This window comes from Lissotriton vulgaris, chromosome 12 (assembly GCF_964263255.1).
Source record: "Lissotriton vulgaris chromosome 12, aLisVul1.2, whole genome shotgun sequence".
Classification (NCBI taxonomy): domain Eukaryota; kingdom Metazoa; phylum Chordata; class Amphibia; order Caudata; family Salamandridae; genus Lissotriton; species Lissotriton vulgaris.
In genome coordinates, this window is record NC_141700.1 from 539,772,142 (window position 1) to 539,788,059 (window position 15,918).

A 15,918-nucleotide genomic window follows, 5' to 3' on the forward strand; every position below is an offset into this window, starting at 1 on the left:
GCGCACTCCCTATTGTATCGGGTCTGTCCCGGTCGGAACACTCGAGTCAATTGAAGCGCCGCTGTATTTTATTTAGGTGTTTAGCTCTCTGCTGCAGCAGCCGCAGGTGCGTCCACCAGGCTTAGTGGGACTACGCTCCTACGCCCCAATGGACGCACCGCTGCTGGTAGTCACTAGTAAGTTGCAGTAAGTAGTAGTACTACTTTTCAGTAACCTAACCATCCATTTAGTAAACAACTTTTAGCATGCAGTAGTGCATTTCCTTTATGTCCCTTAAAAGATTTATCAATATCTTCAAATCCAAAGATTTGTTTCTCTTCATTTGTTGTTTGACTGTCCATGCTGTGTTTTTTTTCCTCTCTAACAAACTTTCTCAAAACCCCCCATTCCCATCCAATTTTCAAACCCTAACCCTCTTCCCCCGGGCTGTGTGGTATTTCATTGAGGTGTGACTGACAACAGCAATAAATTCCACACACTTGCTGGGGAGGATAAGTTCAAAGCAACCAAAATCATTACAATCAGAAGTTCATGTGCGCCATCATGGATTGATAAGAATATCCTCCTCCTACACAACGTGAACAATCAAATGCTTAATGCTTACGTTACGTTGATGACGTGTCCTTTGCCTTAATTTCTTATAGCAGTCAAACTCCACGCAACTACTACTTATATTTACATTAATTTAGCACTGCTTAGGCTACAATTTAGGGCACTGTTCTCTACCGTACTATCTATTGTACTGTTTCTAATGCTACGCACAGGCCACTCAATGTTTAATTTCCTTTTTTTTCATATGGTGATACTGCCAGTGTGTACCACTACTGCTACCAGCACAACAATGATATTGCATCCGTCGAGGATTCAAGTCAACAACCAACCTTAATCACCATTTGCAATGCGGGCAGCCCTGGGGCTACCCGATTCTCAAACACAAATCACAGGTAAGATAAGCATATTGGAGAGGTAGTAGAATAATGGGCTAGGACTAAGTTGGGAGGAGAGCTGAGACTGACAGTACTACTAGTAAAGTACAGTAGTAGGACTACTGAATTGACTAACTCGGTTACTTGCATTTTGGTACATTTCAGGACTAGATGTTTCATTCATGCTGGTAAGTTTGAAGAAAACAAATGTCCAGTAACCACCGCCAACCCCCACACAAAATATGTATACTGTGTTTTAGTAAGAAAAATAATTATAAAGAAATATATATTCATGTTGTTGTCAGCACAAAAATAAAATAAATTACCCCAACTCACCCCCCCTCCCTAACCCAACCAATGTCCAAAAGTCCCCTTTCCCAAACACCCAATTCCCACCCCCCCAACAGTCTTTGAAAAAGGGGCAAGGGACAGTCACTTCCTCTGGTGGCATAGTTCGGACAGCTGGTGCTGCACGTCCCGCAGCTCTTTGCGGAGGTCCCGGAGCTGGCGCTGATGTTTTTCACCCAACCGCTCCAGGTAGTCCACTCTTGTACGTAGCCGGCGCACACGAACCATCCAGGATCTGGGGGGAGGGGGGGCGCTGATTTTGTTGCTGCTGTGCGGCCGAAGGCTGTCGGGCCACAGCTCCGTTTGGCAGCAGGCTTCTGGCTGGTGGACCCAGGGGCAGTGGAGGAGGATGTAGTGGTTGATGTCTCCTCATGCTCCCGAGCCCACAACCGCCGATACTCGGCACAAATAGCCTCCAGCTTACGGGCCCTGGCCCGGACAGCCATCTCCTTGCAGGTGAGCTTTTTAGGAGTAGCATCTATGAAGAAAGAAAGAAAAATACTGTAGCCAATAGTCTTTAACATAAAGTCAAAATAATTCAACGGAAAGTTGACACTCAGTAACACCAGCAAGTAGCAAACACAGTATAACATTTTGGCATGTATCTTTCCGCCGTCTTTTTAAGCCTGTGACATTACTGGGAGTTTCAGGAATTCCACTAGCAGCACTATGGGTGGGCTCAATACTACATACATAGTCAGAGAGTACTAAAAAAAGGCCTTTTTTACTTTTTTTCTCTTGTTTTGCAAAAGAAAATACTGGTACGTGAACTTGTGGTAGCCGCCATAATGGCAGCTCACTCAGCTTTCACCCAAGAAATACAGACACAGGCCATGATGATGCAGACTTGCAGTACTTTAAGCAGTATATGCAGGTGGGGATAGGAATGTCTTACTTTTCTATAGAGGTGGCATTGCCACTGGCCATACTTCATCCACTCAGCGTCTGCTCTACTACATCATACACCTCTGCTATCGATGAGGATAAAGAAGATAACATCCAGGCTTCCAAAGTACGTCTATGATTCTTCTTAATGTCTCAAATGTACCAACATTTCTTTTTGTCAACAACCAACTAACACCCGTTTCATTATATTTTGGAAACCGCCGTCTTCTTATCTTGAATTGTATTCAACAAAACCATTCTTTACAGTCATAAATATTAAGACTCGCTCGTCCTTCGTTTCACCCTTCTTTAACTTTTCATTCTCCACATCCCTAAACTACATCTGATATGACTTGGCTTCACAATAAAAATTTGCCAGCTGAGTTGAAGTGAAATAGAGGGGGCCAATGGTTACCCGAGAAGTACTGCCGCTAATGCTATTACAAGTCATGGTTGACTGTCTTCTCCTGATAGCCCAAAAAGTAGTTCTAAATTAGTAACTGTTCTTTACAGTACAGTCTACTTATACTAGTGTACTGTGTACTACTGTACAGTACATCATACACTTCTTTGTGAGCCTACTCAAAAACATTTCAATGAGTAAGGAGTATAATAACTTACCACCGTCCGCCGCCGCTGAGTCTTCCCCCCCAGCTCCTCCTGTTGGTGCCTCTGCATCCAGAGTGGACCCCTCCGCACTGCTGGCCCCAGCACTGGTAGTCATCTGTGCCGCATCAGATGTTGTGAAGTCAAGGAAAAACATGTCATATTTTCAGGTGCCATACACAACCCCCTATTTTGTCTTGTAATGGAAGAAAATGTTACATAACACATTTTTTATTACTGGGATTGAAAAAAGTAACGGTTTTGAGGAGGAAGTGTTAACCTTTTATATGCTTATTCCATTAAATGCTACACTTCTTCTTATGACAACTGATGAATGCTTGCTTAATGTGTACCATTTTTCTCATTACAGAAAGAAGATTCCATTGCCTTCTGCCAGACTATTCACCAACTACTAGCAAGTCATCACCAGCAGTACTTTAAGTACTTTAAAGAAGGTGGGGGCTCCAGCACAGTTATTCTAATAATTTCATGTGTCTGTTAACTATTATTAAGTTTGAGTCATACTAATTTCATTCATGGGAATGTTGTTTAAACTTTAACATCATATTCATCCATCACCATTGCTCGCTCCGAATACTACGCTATTAAAAATAAAGAAATAACGTTTTCATTTCTTAATTGAAAATAAAACTTTAAAACTAACAAACACTATGTGGTTTTTGTTCATGAGTGAGTGAGCGGAAGGGTTTGAACTACTGCACTTGGCAGTCATGTTTCAGTGACTCAGATAGGCCGGGACTCGGCAGTAGTCTTCTTCTGTTCTTCTGGGTCGTAAAATCATTGGTCAGACACACTAGATAGTCAGTCAGGGGATTGGGGGTTCAACTTCTGTTCGAACTGAGCTATGTCGAAAGTCGAACTGCACCTATCATCAACAATGTCCTATTTCTCTTGTCTATACTTCTTTGTGTGCAGAATAGTCCCTGAAACACTAGCGGTATGGGATGTGCTCCTCTCAAATCAAAAAGGCAACTGCTACCTTTTACTTGGTGTAAACAATGACATTTTGTTGTTGGAAATTGTCAAAGCACTTACATTAAGAAGACTGGAATACACAGCAAGGGCAACCCAGAGGACTGCACTCAGTGCCTAGAGCTATTGCTGGATCAGAGTTTTGTTTCCCACCGTTTGCCGACTGGGCAAGCTTAGCTACCTACACAGACCGACTCATAATCGTAAATAGTAGTAGCACAGAGAGTGATGGTAGAGGCAGGATAAGAATGTAGAAAGTAGTCTACATTAGAAGATCAAAGACTATTTTGTAAAACATAGAATTATTAGGAAACATTTTGTAATGAATAGGAGCTGTAAAAGTTAGGGAAGTATAAGTATTAATATAACAATAGAACAAATTACTGGGGCCAGCAGAAGAGCCTGTAAGGGACTAATCCTGTCCACCTTCTTCTACCGGAGTCTCAGTCGCCGCCTTGCCCCGGGAGGTGCTGGTGAACATGAAATAAAGAAACACAACATGGATTATTGTTTTTTTGGAAATATTTGATTTCTTTGAACACAATCTAAAATTTTGTCGGGGAAACAAATAAACAATAATTGCATCTGATCTGGTGAACTAGGAGGATAGTAGTACAGTATTACAGGATTTGCAGACCGTCTAATAGGAAAGTTATGTAATTCACTAACTCAACCAACAACAAAAAGGTTCTACTACGACTGCCATCACTCAGCAGCAGGAGACGTCGCGTGACAGACACAGTCCGTCATTATGATTGCAGACCACTAACAAATGTCCTATAACAAGTAATTAATAATATACTCAACGTATCAATCCATCACTATCTCTTCAAAGTGGCAGCAGCAGGAGTACAAAGAAGGACTAGACTTGAATCTACAGTCTCTAGCATTACGCAGTAATGCTCTCAAATGAGTAAAAAGTTGCAAACAAGTAAGCATAGTAGCAACGCCAATAACCAGGCGAGCACCTGCAATTACAGAAGCTATTTAAAGATTAATTTACCTGCAATGTAATCGAATAAGCAGCATTCGTACTCTTCAGGAAAAAAATAGATTAGCAATATAACAGAGCGGAAGAAAAAAAAGTAGTTATTAAATAGCTACTTACCAAGGCCAGGGATCTCAAATCCTAGCAGGTCAAGCATGTAATGCTCCCGGTCCAGGATGTCAGTCCTCCGGTGCGTCGCTTGCTGGTAGGTGCGCCGGACCCCAGACTCCTTACACATGCCCCGGCACACCTTCTACCACAGCTGGCGATGCTCCCGGAGGCCGTAACCGGAAGCAATTCGCCCACCTGCTGCCACGGTCTTAGGGAGGTGGACTTGAACAAAAACCATCAAGGCGGCCACCTCCACCGCAGAGAAGATCTCCCTGGCTTGGACTCCCTCCCCCCTCAAACGCCCGCAAGGGTACGAGGTGCTGGGCCCTTCCCCTTGCCCTTGTCGGCTCCCTTAGCCATGGTCCTGGGCACAAGAAGAAGGAAAGAAGAATAGGTGTGAAAAAAAATAAGAGAGGGAGCGAAAGAAATAAAGTAGGTAATAAAGTAACAAAAAGTTAAAAAAACACAAAATACAGATGTAGGAAATTGTAGAGATAGATAATAAGCAAAAAAAGCAAAAAAAGTTCAGATAAACATAGGATTACAAAGATGTAAGATGGATAGAAAAGTAGCATGCCCAAAAACCATAGCAATGAATGAAAAACAAGATGGCCGCGCCCATAGAGGACTGCGTGGGTACGTTTGCGCGATATTTCCCCCACGAGCACGCAAAAAACCCAGTGAACACACACAAAAAATCCGCAAATTTGCACGAATTCGCGGATTGCGAGTTCGATTTTGCGCAAATTCGCGCCCCGCGAATCTCGCGAAATTGCAGAAAAACAAATTTTGCAAAACTGAAAGCACTTAGCAGGTGCAAAAGTTCAAGCTAATTTGTAACCATTCCCTGTAGTGCTTCCTGAGGGGCCCCTCCAGAGTTCAGTTGCCTACTTGCAACTTATTGTGGAGAAGTGTGGCTCACTGGTTAGAGGAGGCAGACCTAGAAGCAGAGGTCAGCCCGGGACCAGGGTTCAATTCCCGGCTCGGCGGGGTCTTGAGTCCTAACATGTCCATGGACTCGACAATTCTCGCTCCGGTGCCTACTTGATTCACGGGTTCACACTCTGCGACTCTGGGCAATAGCTTGCTTAATCTCCACAACGGCCCCTCGCGGCGGGATGCCTGGCTTTCACCTTGCGGATACCCTGCCGGGGTTATCTCACAGGGGAATACCAGGACGGGTTCCCTAAGCAAGTGCTTAGAGACCGGTTGGTGATTTGCGCTACATAAATTCCTGTACATTTACATTTACATCTACATTTACATTCTCCGACCCTGCTCTGACCCTCAAAGCAGGGTCAGAGAATAGTTACAAGTATGGCACAATGCTCCTGTAAAAAAATTAAACTGCAACAGGAAGCACTTATAGCTAAGGAAGCAGGTGCCAGACTTGAAGCTCAAATTCAGTGACACATTAACCAGCCCCAAATTAATTCATCTCAGTTGAGGCTGGGCGGGTGTGCTTTCCCCCCATAATCTACAGTGGTGAACCAGAGGGTGCTGTGATGAACCAGAGGGTGGCAGTGCTGAACCAGAGGGTGGCAGTGATGAACCAGAGGGTGCTGTGGTGAACCAGAGGGTGGCAGTGGTGAGCCAGAGGGTGGTAGTGGTGAACCAGAGAGTGAAAGTGGTGAACCAGAGAGTGACAGTGCTGAACCAGAGAGTGGCAGAGGTGAACCACAGGGTGGCAGTGATGAACCAGAGGGTGGCAGGGGTGAACCAGAGGATGGCAATGGTAAACCAGAGGGTGCTGTGATGAACCAGAGAGTGACAGGGGTGAACTAGAGGGTGACAGTGGTGAACCAGAGGGTGTTGTGATGAACCAGAGTGTGGCAGTGGTGAACCAGAGGGTGGTAGTTGTGAACCAGAGGGTGACAGTGGTGAACCAGAGAGTGACAGTGGTGAACCAGAGAGTGGCAGTGGTGAACCACAGGGTGGCAGTGGTGAACCAGAGGGTGACAGTGCTGAACCAGAGGGTGGCAGGGGAGAACTAGAGGGTAGCAGTAGTGAACCAGAGAGTGCTGTGATGAACCAGAGGGTGACAGGGGTGAACCAGAGGGTGACAGTGGTGAACCAGAGGGTGCTGTGATGAACCAGAGGGTGACAGGGGTGAACCAGAGGGGGACAGTGGTGAACCAGAGGGTACTGTGATGAACCAGAGGGTGGCAGTGGTGAGTGCTGAACCAGAGGGTGCCAGTGGTGAACCAGAGGGTGCTGTGATGAACCAGAGGGTGGCAGGGGTGAACCAGAGGGTAGCAGGGGTGAACCAGAGGGTGGCAGTGGTGAACCAGAGAGTGCTGTGATGAACCAGAGGGTGCCAGGGGTTAACCAGAGGGTGACAGTGGTGACCCAGAGGGTGCTGTGATGAACCAGAGGGTGGCAGTGGTGAGTGCTGAACCAGAGAGTGGCAGGGGTGAACCAGAGGGTGTCAGTAGTGAACCAGAGGGTGCTGTGATGAACCAGAGGGTGGTAGTGGTGAACCAGAGGGTGACAGTGGTGAACCAGAGGGTGTCAGTGGTGAACCAGAGGGTGACAGTGGTGAACCAGAGGGTGCTGTGATGAACCAGAGGGTGGCAGTTGTGAACCAGAGGGTGACAGTGGTGAACCAGAGGGTGGCAGTGGTGAACCAGAGGGTGATAGTGAAGAACCAGAGGGTGGCAGTGGTGAACCAGAGGGTGGCAGTGATGAACCGGAGGGTGGCCGCGATGAACCACAGGGTCGCAAACAGGCTGGACACGTAGAAACAACATGGTCACGACCGTTGCGACCATACAAGTAAGTTCACGTTCCCGAACTTGTAAAAAACCCTCGCGAACTGGCAAAAACCCTCGCTAACACGCAAAATAAAGAAATTCACACGAATTCGCGGATTTTGCGGATTGCAAGTTCGATTTTGCGTGAATTCGCGAAACGCGAATTTGCAAATTTCGCCCATACTTACCAGGAACCCCTCAGTATAATTTGACTTCCGAAACGATTGCTCGAATTAAACAGGAGACTGAATGAATGATACAACAAGGCATCTTGAAAGAGATAAGAGGGAGTCCACGCAACTCACCCATTATGGGCTAGCAGAAGCCTAGCGGTAAGTACTGCATCGTCCAAGATTCAGGAAAGATTAATAACATTGTTGTTCTCTGTTGTCCTGTGGTACTGAACCATGCTGTGATTTTATTTAAGATTTTATGGGAGCCGAGTGGTTTACAGTGATTGTCTTGTGTCATGCATTTATCTCTATTCCCTTTTATCAGAACCCCCTCATGCGCCCTCTGTGTAGTGGGCCTGGTGCACAGTGTTCATGTTATGCTATCCCTGTGGTGACTTATGACGCACTATGATTCCATGCCTGAATTTCCATTCTCCCCCTGATTCCACTACTCCCGAGCTTGCAAGCATTCCCTGAACACTTGAACCAATGGCTTGCCTTGCCCCAGAGTGTTTTCGAGTGTTTTCCCTTGTGCACGTTTAGATAAAATGAAACATTTGTTTCCTGTTAAGTGATTCCATCCAGTAGTTTGCACCTGCTCTTCCTTAAGTCAGTGTACTAACAAGTGTTTCCTTTAGGAGTCTTAGAGAACCTTCCAGATTGCCACGTGCCACATGTGATCCCGCTGTATCCATTGGACTCTCAGGCTGTATATAAACCACACCCAACATCGAGATTCTTGCTTGGTATATGCTCCAAGCTTCCTGACTACCCACTAACCTAAAGAATCGACTGGACCAGAGCAGCGCCCTTTCCGGCTGTATTTCAACTTCCTATGATGGTTCCCTTGGTTGTAGCTCCCTTGACGCATCCATTGTCTCCACCTCCTGCTCAGCTACTCCAGTTCATTGGCGACTTCATGAGTCAATACCTTGATACCTTCTTCAAACTTAAGACAAGTTTGGGGCTTGGCCATGCTGCCGACCGTGATGGCTGCGCAGCTTTGAAGCTCCTCCGTAGTGCCCACAGAAACTTAATTTATTAGCACCAAAGACATCCCCTAGATCATGGGAGACAAACGCAGGAATGGCGCAAGGCAGTGGTGACTCATCTAGGCTGGGACCGGCGGCCGCGGATGAGGAAATATCTTTGAGACCAGGCCCAATGAACTACACCGAGCAGGGCTGCGCACTGGGTCCTGTGACCAAATCCATGCCCCAGCTTACGATCTAGCATAAAGCTGTGCTGCGGACTTGCGGAGCGGCATTGAAGCCCCCACCAAACAGAACACCGGAGTGAGCATCGAGGTGAGTGGGGCTATCCTGGTAGCTCCTTTTGCCACCTCCCCAGATTCAGATTTGCCATTATGGTGAGACCTGCAGGTTGCCTGCGTGGGGCCCGCCTGACGATGATCCCAGAGGCCCTGCGGCGACAGGGGTCGCAGGCGAGCCTGGGATACGGCCACCCGGCCGGCCGGGAAGGAGTGGAGGGGGAAAAACAACACATCAGCCCATCTTCAGTTTGCAGCCATGAGATCGGTGATGTGGAGGAGCCCAACAACATGTGGGCCTGCTAAAAGTCTGTGTTCCATGACCTAAGGCCTGCCGGGGAGTCCCAGGTTCAAACAATTAGGGATGAAGCTGCCTAATATCCTGGTTTGCAATAAGACAGCATTTTGTTTGGGAGCGGTGTGTCGCAGCTGAGCGCCCCAAAGAGATATATTGGATGAGAGGGTTTGCTCCGCGGAAACCTGGTCAGCCCGGAGCTCTTCTCTGGGTCGCCTGCTTTGCCCCTGCGACCATCACGTCCTGCCCCCTTGCTTCTAAACTGGTTTTTGCTCCCTAAGGAACCTTCTGGCTGGTGCACTGAGTGTGCACTTAACGTATGTGGTTGAGAACGGCATGGGCCGTAAAGACCCGAAGCAACGAATATTGCAGTTCCCCGTGGTGACGGAGAGGGTCCCTGCTACTGACGCATATATGGCTGCTGGGGGTTCTGCCACAGTTCCCCAAGTGGATCAGCCCACAAGCCCAGACTTTCTGCTGCATGAGCTCCACGCAGTATTTAACGCCTTGGACAGCCGATTTGACATTTTGTACAAACGTTTGGACAATCTAGGCGGCAAGATTGATGTTCATGAGAAGCGTCTGGACACTGTTGAGGCGAGGGTGTTAGACTTTGAGGATGGGTCGGCTCAAGCTGTGCGCAAGCTTGAATGATTTGAAAAGATTCTCAAGGATGTGACAATTAAAAACAAGGATTTTGAATCCTGCAGTAGACAGAATAACCTGCGCATCCTAGGCATTCCAGAAACTTCCAATACTGGTCATTTGGCTCAGTTCGTGGAAAACCTATTAGCTGATCTATTTGGCAGAGAAGCTTTCACCTCCGTTTTCAATGTTGAGGACGCCCATCGCTCACTGGGCCCTCACCTTAATCCTGGCTGCCCCTCTAGACCTATAATTGTGCGCCTGCTAAATTTCTGCAACAGGGACACCGCGCTGTGACTAGCAAGGGAAAAGGGCTCACTAAGCTGGCAGGGTTCTACACTATCATTCTACCAAGATTTTTAATTTTATGGTGCAAGAAGCGAGGTGTAAATATAATGGTGTGAAGGCGACACCAATTTGTGCCTGCGATATGGGCTTTTATACCCTGCATGTCTTTGTGTTGATATTGAGGGGTGGTCCAGAAAACTTGACTCCCTTCAGCAGTACAATAATTTTGCAGAGGCTAGAAGGGTGGCGGGCAGCATGCTAGCAAAGATGCAGAGGAATCCTCCACCCCACATAGTGGCTCTGCTGCCAGTGTGGAGCTTTTCTCTACAGAATAATACAGGCACAGGAGTGTGGCCTTCGGTATCCCTCTACAAGAGGTAGCTGTGCTATCTTAATTCATGGACTGTCATTGGACTTATTAGATAATCAATAGTTTTGGTACGCAGAGTGGCGTTGACACCCCCCCCCCCTGTGTTTTGTAAACGTTTGTGTACGATGTTGATAATTTGTTTGGATACTTATCTCTCTTCAGTGTTGAATGGTTTGTTTGGGGTAGCTCACAGTATGCTTACTGGGGATGTTCCCTGCTTCAGGGTGTGAAGGGATCGGAGAGGGTTTACCATATTCCTGGCTATCTTTGCTGCCACTCCATTTCATTAGTTATACACTTTGCCATTTTAATACTGCTAACAATTTGAATACAATGTTTAACAGAACAAGATGCCTGATAGATGATTTACCTACCTCTTTCAACCTTCAAATTATCACTTGTAATGTTCGGTGGTTGAACAGTGCAAAGAAAGGAAGGAATATAGTGTAATATCTACATAGACATGGGATTGATATTGCATATCTGCAATAGACTCACCTCCCTAGAACAGAGGTTACTTCGCTTGCTTCCACTTGGAGTCCACATAGGTATTTCGCTGGGTTCAGCACCTATGCTCATGGTACAGCGATTTTGATACATAAACGCTTGCCATTTCACCTACATAAAGTACATAATGATACAGAAGGCTGCTACACCATGGTAACGGGACAATTAATGGGCCACCTTGTAGCCCTAGTGAACATATATGCCCTTAATATAGATTGTCCGAAATATTTTCATGATGTACATTCCCGCATTCTGCAAATGGAGGCAGAGGTTATATGCCTGGGGGATATTTTAATTTACTAATTGACTCAAAACAAGACAGCTCTTCCGTTTCCTCAGATGCTAAGCCACGAGCGCGCCAAGCTCTGTTTGAGCTTTGCAATTCAATTGGACTGTTAGATATTTGGCAACTACGATATCAGACAACCCCCACCTACACAGATTACGGCGTCCAGTACGACACCTGGACCAGATTAGATTATTGGTGAATTATTCCAAATTTGTCTACTTGGTACAAAGGTATTAAACTACTCCACAGAATTTATTTGGACCAATCCCCGGTGGTCTTGGAGCTGCTGGTCCCTAGGCCTGAAGGGGTGGAATGACAGTGGAGGTTCCCTGGACGGGCACTGCTAGATGATCTCTTTAGAGCAGAGATTCAGGTAGCTATTGAAGAATATTTTTAATTAAACATGGGCTCAGTTGCTACTTGGGCACACTCTGGGAGGCTTTTAAGGCATACCTCTGTGGCATGTGCATTTCTAAAAGTGCAGGAGTATTAAAAGATCTCAGAGCTATGATTATGAGCATTGAGCAAAAATTAGAAGACCTAGATAGGGAGCAGACTGCCCGACCCGACACCACACGATATGGCACTAAATTGGCCCTACTGACTGAATTTAGGGAGGCCGCAGAAAGGGGAACTCTTTTTTTAACAAAATACAGTAACACCCGGCGATATGGAGAGGGGGATAGGCCAGGACGGACGTTGGCCAGGCTGTTGAAACCTCCCACTGGACGCGCCTATATCACTGGATTCGCAGCCCTGAAGGACATATTCTCACGAGCACAACCGAAACACGAGATGAATTTTTATCATACTACATAAACCTGTACACTTCCCGGAGAGACGATGATGGCTCTGCACAAGCAACCTACGTGGCAGCGATTGAGGTGGTCTGGCTAGAAAGTTTTATGCAGGAGTTCCTTGCGTAACCCTTTTCTAAAGAGGAAATCTCCAGCATGATAGACGCGATCAATGGATCCACAGCCCCCGGACTGCATGGATTTTCTGGAGATTTTTGTAAGGCGTATACAGACCTATTGGTACCGCATTTGCTCGAAGTTTATAATGAAGCCTTGGAACAAGGCGAACTGCCCCCCACACCATGGGAAGCAGTAATTATACTGCTTCCCAAGACGGGTAAAGATCTGTTGTCATGTTTAGCATGTCGGCCTCTCTCGGTCCTGAACTTAGATTATAAAATCTTGGCCAAAATGATTGTGTCGCGTCTAGCCCTATTATTAGACTGGATCATTTCCCCAGCTCAATCATGTTTCATTCCCCATAGATTGACTGTCCTTAATCTGAGGACACTATTTGCTGTCCTGCATAGAATTTCACCAGGGGTGCCTGCTGCCACGATATTACTTGACTCCGAAAAGGCATTTGATTCTCTGGAATGGCCTTTTATCCTAGCAGTGATGTGCAAAATGGGCATGTCATAGAGTTTTATAGCTCTCACTGTGCTCCTATACCAGAACCCCACTGCTAGGCTCCGCTTGAACGGTACATTGCTGCGGTCTTTCTGCCTTTCTGGGGGCACCAGACAGGGGTGCCCACTTTCCCCATTACTTTTCATTATCGCAATGGACCCTCTGGTTAGGCACTTTCAAGAATGACATCTTCATAGAGGACTACAGTTCAAGACCAGCCCGTTGCTTGTATCGCTCTACACGGATTATATTATACTTTATATACGCACCCCGGAGGAGAACCTAGAACCACTCATCAGGGAGATCATAAGTTTTGGGTTGCATTCTGACTTGGGCATCAATTGAGAGACATCTGTGATTTTTCTGATCACTCCCGTCACCAAGAGATGAGACTGTGGGGTCCCTCTTGACTGGTGCTCCAACTTGACGGGGTATCTAGGGATACATATCCATACAGATACAGACCAGATAATTAGATTGAACTATGGTCCTGCGATGCATACTCTGGAAGAGCAAGTCGAAAGATGGCTTTGCCTCCTTCTCTCACTGGCATGGCGAATCGCCTTGATCAAAATGATAGTCCTCACTCGATTTTTATACTTATTTAATAATATTCCGATTCCGCTTCCCAACAGTTATTTTTCTTAAACTTCGGTCCCATTTCATTTGCTTAACTTGGGGTGGCAGAAATCCCAGGGTCAGCTGGGACGCTATGACATTGCCTTATGCCAGGGAAGGTTGTAGGGTTCCGAACTTTCACATATATATTACCTGGTAGCACAGTGCAGCTTTGCGCACTCCTGGTACCATCCGGAGGCTAGATTGCCCTACTCAAGACGTGAGGCTGATCTGGTGTTGCCTGCGAAACTTCACACAGTATTACCGCAGGGCCTTCCAAGAGACCCTAGAGACATTCAAACCATTTCCACGATCAGCTGGGCCTGGCGGAAATTGGTTAGAATCACAACCGCGAATACACTATATTTCTCTGAAATTCCAGTATTGAATATGCATGGATCCCCATCATGACTGAAAAAATAGTTCAGTGCACTCTAACCAAATTTACAATCAGCAAGATCTGTGACCTATTTCCAGACGGCTATGTCTTTGACGGAGACGAGGAGGATAGATTTAGTGAAGCTACGTTTATGGACAAATTCATCCTTCGACGGGTGCGAAGTGCGCTTAGGACTATATTTACAGAATTTCCCTTGGGACCAGCCGAATTTGGCCCGTTAACCATTGTAATGTCTTCCCCGGGTAGTGCCCGACTGGTTTCGAGAATGTATAGTTCATGCATGACCCTAGTTCCTGGAAGCGACAACAAGATCAGGGAGCCTTGGGAAAGGCATTTGGGAATCCTATTCCAGACACACACTGGGACTTTAGCTGTGCACAAAATGAAGAAGTTTCCTTAAACAGCAGACACCGGTTAGTACACTTTAAATTCTTATGGAGGGTCTGTATGTCCCCAGAAAAAACTACACACCATCGACTCTAGCAGGCCACACGCATGTTTAAAGTGTGGCACACCACACGGAGACTTTGCACACTTAGTTAGGAACTGCGCAACGATTGGGGCATATTGACGTTCGAATTGCGCTGAAAAAGCTAAGATGATTGATGGGGATGTGGCTCTCTCACCGGAGTCTGCATTATTGGGCTGTGCACTAACCTTCCCGAAGCCCATTCGTAAATTTACTGCAACGGCCTTTCTGCTTGCCAAGCGGGAGATTGCCCTTAAATGGAAGGGCTGCAAGGCCCCTCCCATGACCAAGGCTTGGCTCCAGAGTTTAACCTACTGTAACACGAATAGTGATCTGTACGTGGACACCATACCTGCAGCGATGCGTCCAAAGGATATTTGGGGCCCTTTCAAAGCCTATTTAGTGGACATGAACACCACCCCCACTTCACAACCCCCGGACGGGCTGGTCCCCACAGGAGTGGCGTGACACACTACAGGGTGGGCATACGCCTCTCAGATGCACCCATTGTTATGTATATCTTATCTTAGGGGGGGCTCGACCTCAGATTTCAGATGATTATTGTGCGGTTGTAAAGCATTGTCTGGGTGTTCTGGTTACATTGAAAGGCAGTGACCGATGCAAAGCCGGTTGGATGTTGGGGGAGACAATCTTGGCAATTGTATTCAATGTTCCATTGTATGATCCAACGTGGAGTTACCTACTGCAGTGCGGCAGTGTACTACATATGTGAATGCTGTGAATTTTTGTATTATAGAAATGGAAAATAAAGTTTAAAAAAAAACTTGGGCTGAGTTGAAGTACTAGGCTAAGTACTTGATATCAGGTTATTGCACACTATTCTTTTCTAGTAGTAAGCAGGCCGCAGTATCGGCGTCCTCAAGACTATCGACTTGTTTTCAAGTTTATTCTGAGTGACTTCCCTCCAGTTCTACTTGATTGTTCTTGCTACGGACCCTTCCTTCAACCTTGGCCTTTGAACTGTGTTTATACAAGGACTAGAGGATTTGTTCTGCGTTTCCCTGATGAACAGTAGTGCCTAAAGAACTTTCCTTCAAACTCTTGATTCATGTATTGCCCCTGTATTGGCTCTGCACTAAGTCCCACCCTCTTTAACATCTACCTTACCCCTGGACCAATTAGCAGAAGACCTGGGAGACAATGTGATCTCCTATACAAACTATATACAACTGCTATTCTCATGCGGAAAGCCAGAGGAGCTGATGGGCACACAGATTAAAACCTTTTTAACAGCTGTCTTCCACTGGATAGTATCCTCCCAACTCAAATACAATGAAGAGAAAACGTAAATTCTCTTCTTTGGTAACATCCCTCCAGATTTCTGGTGGACTTTCTGGCCTGACAATACCTCTCCCCCAGGATCCCAGAGTGGCATAATTAAAAATGTGGGGATACAATTTGACAACAACCTGTCATTCATTTTAAGTTAAAGTGTTGGTACGGACCTGTATTGGCATCATGCGGTCACTAAAGAAATGTCTTCCTTTGCTGTGCTTTACAGCTAAAAAAGTGGTCATTCAGGCTTTGATTACTTAC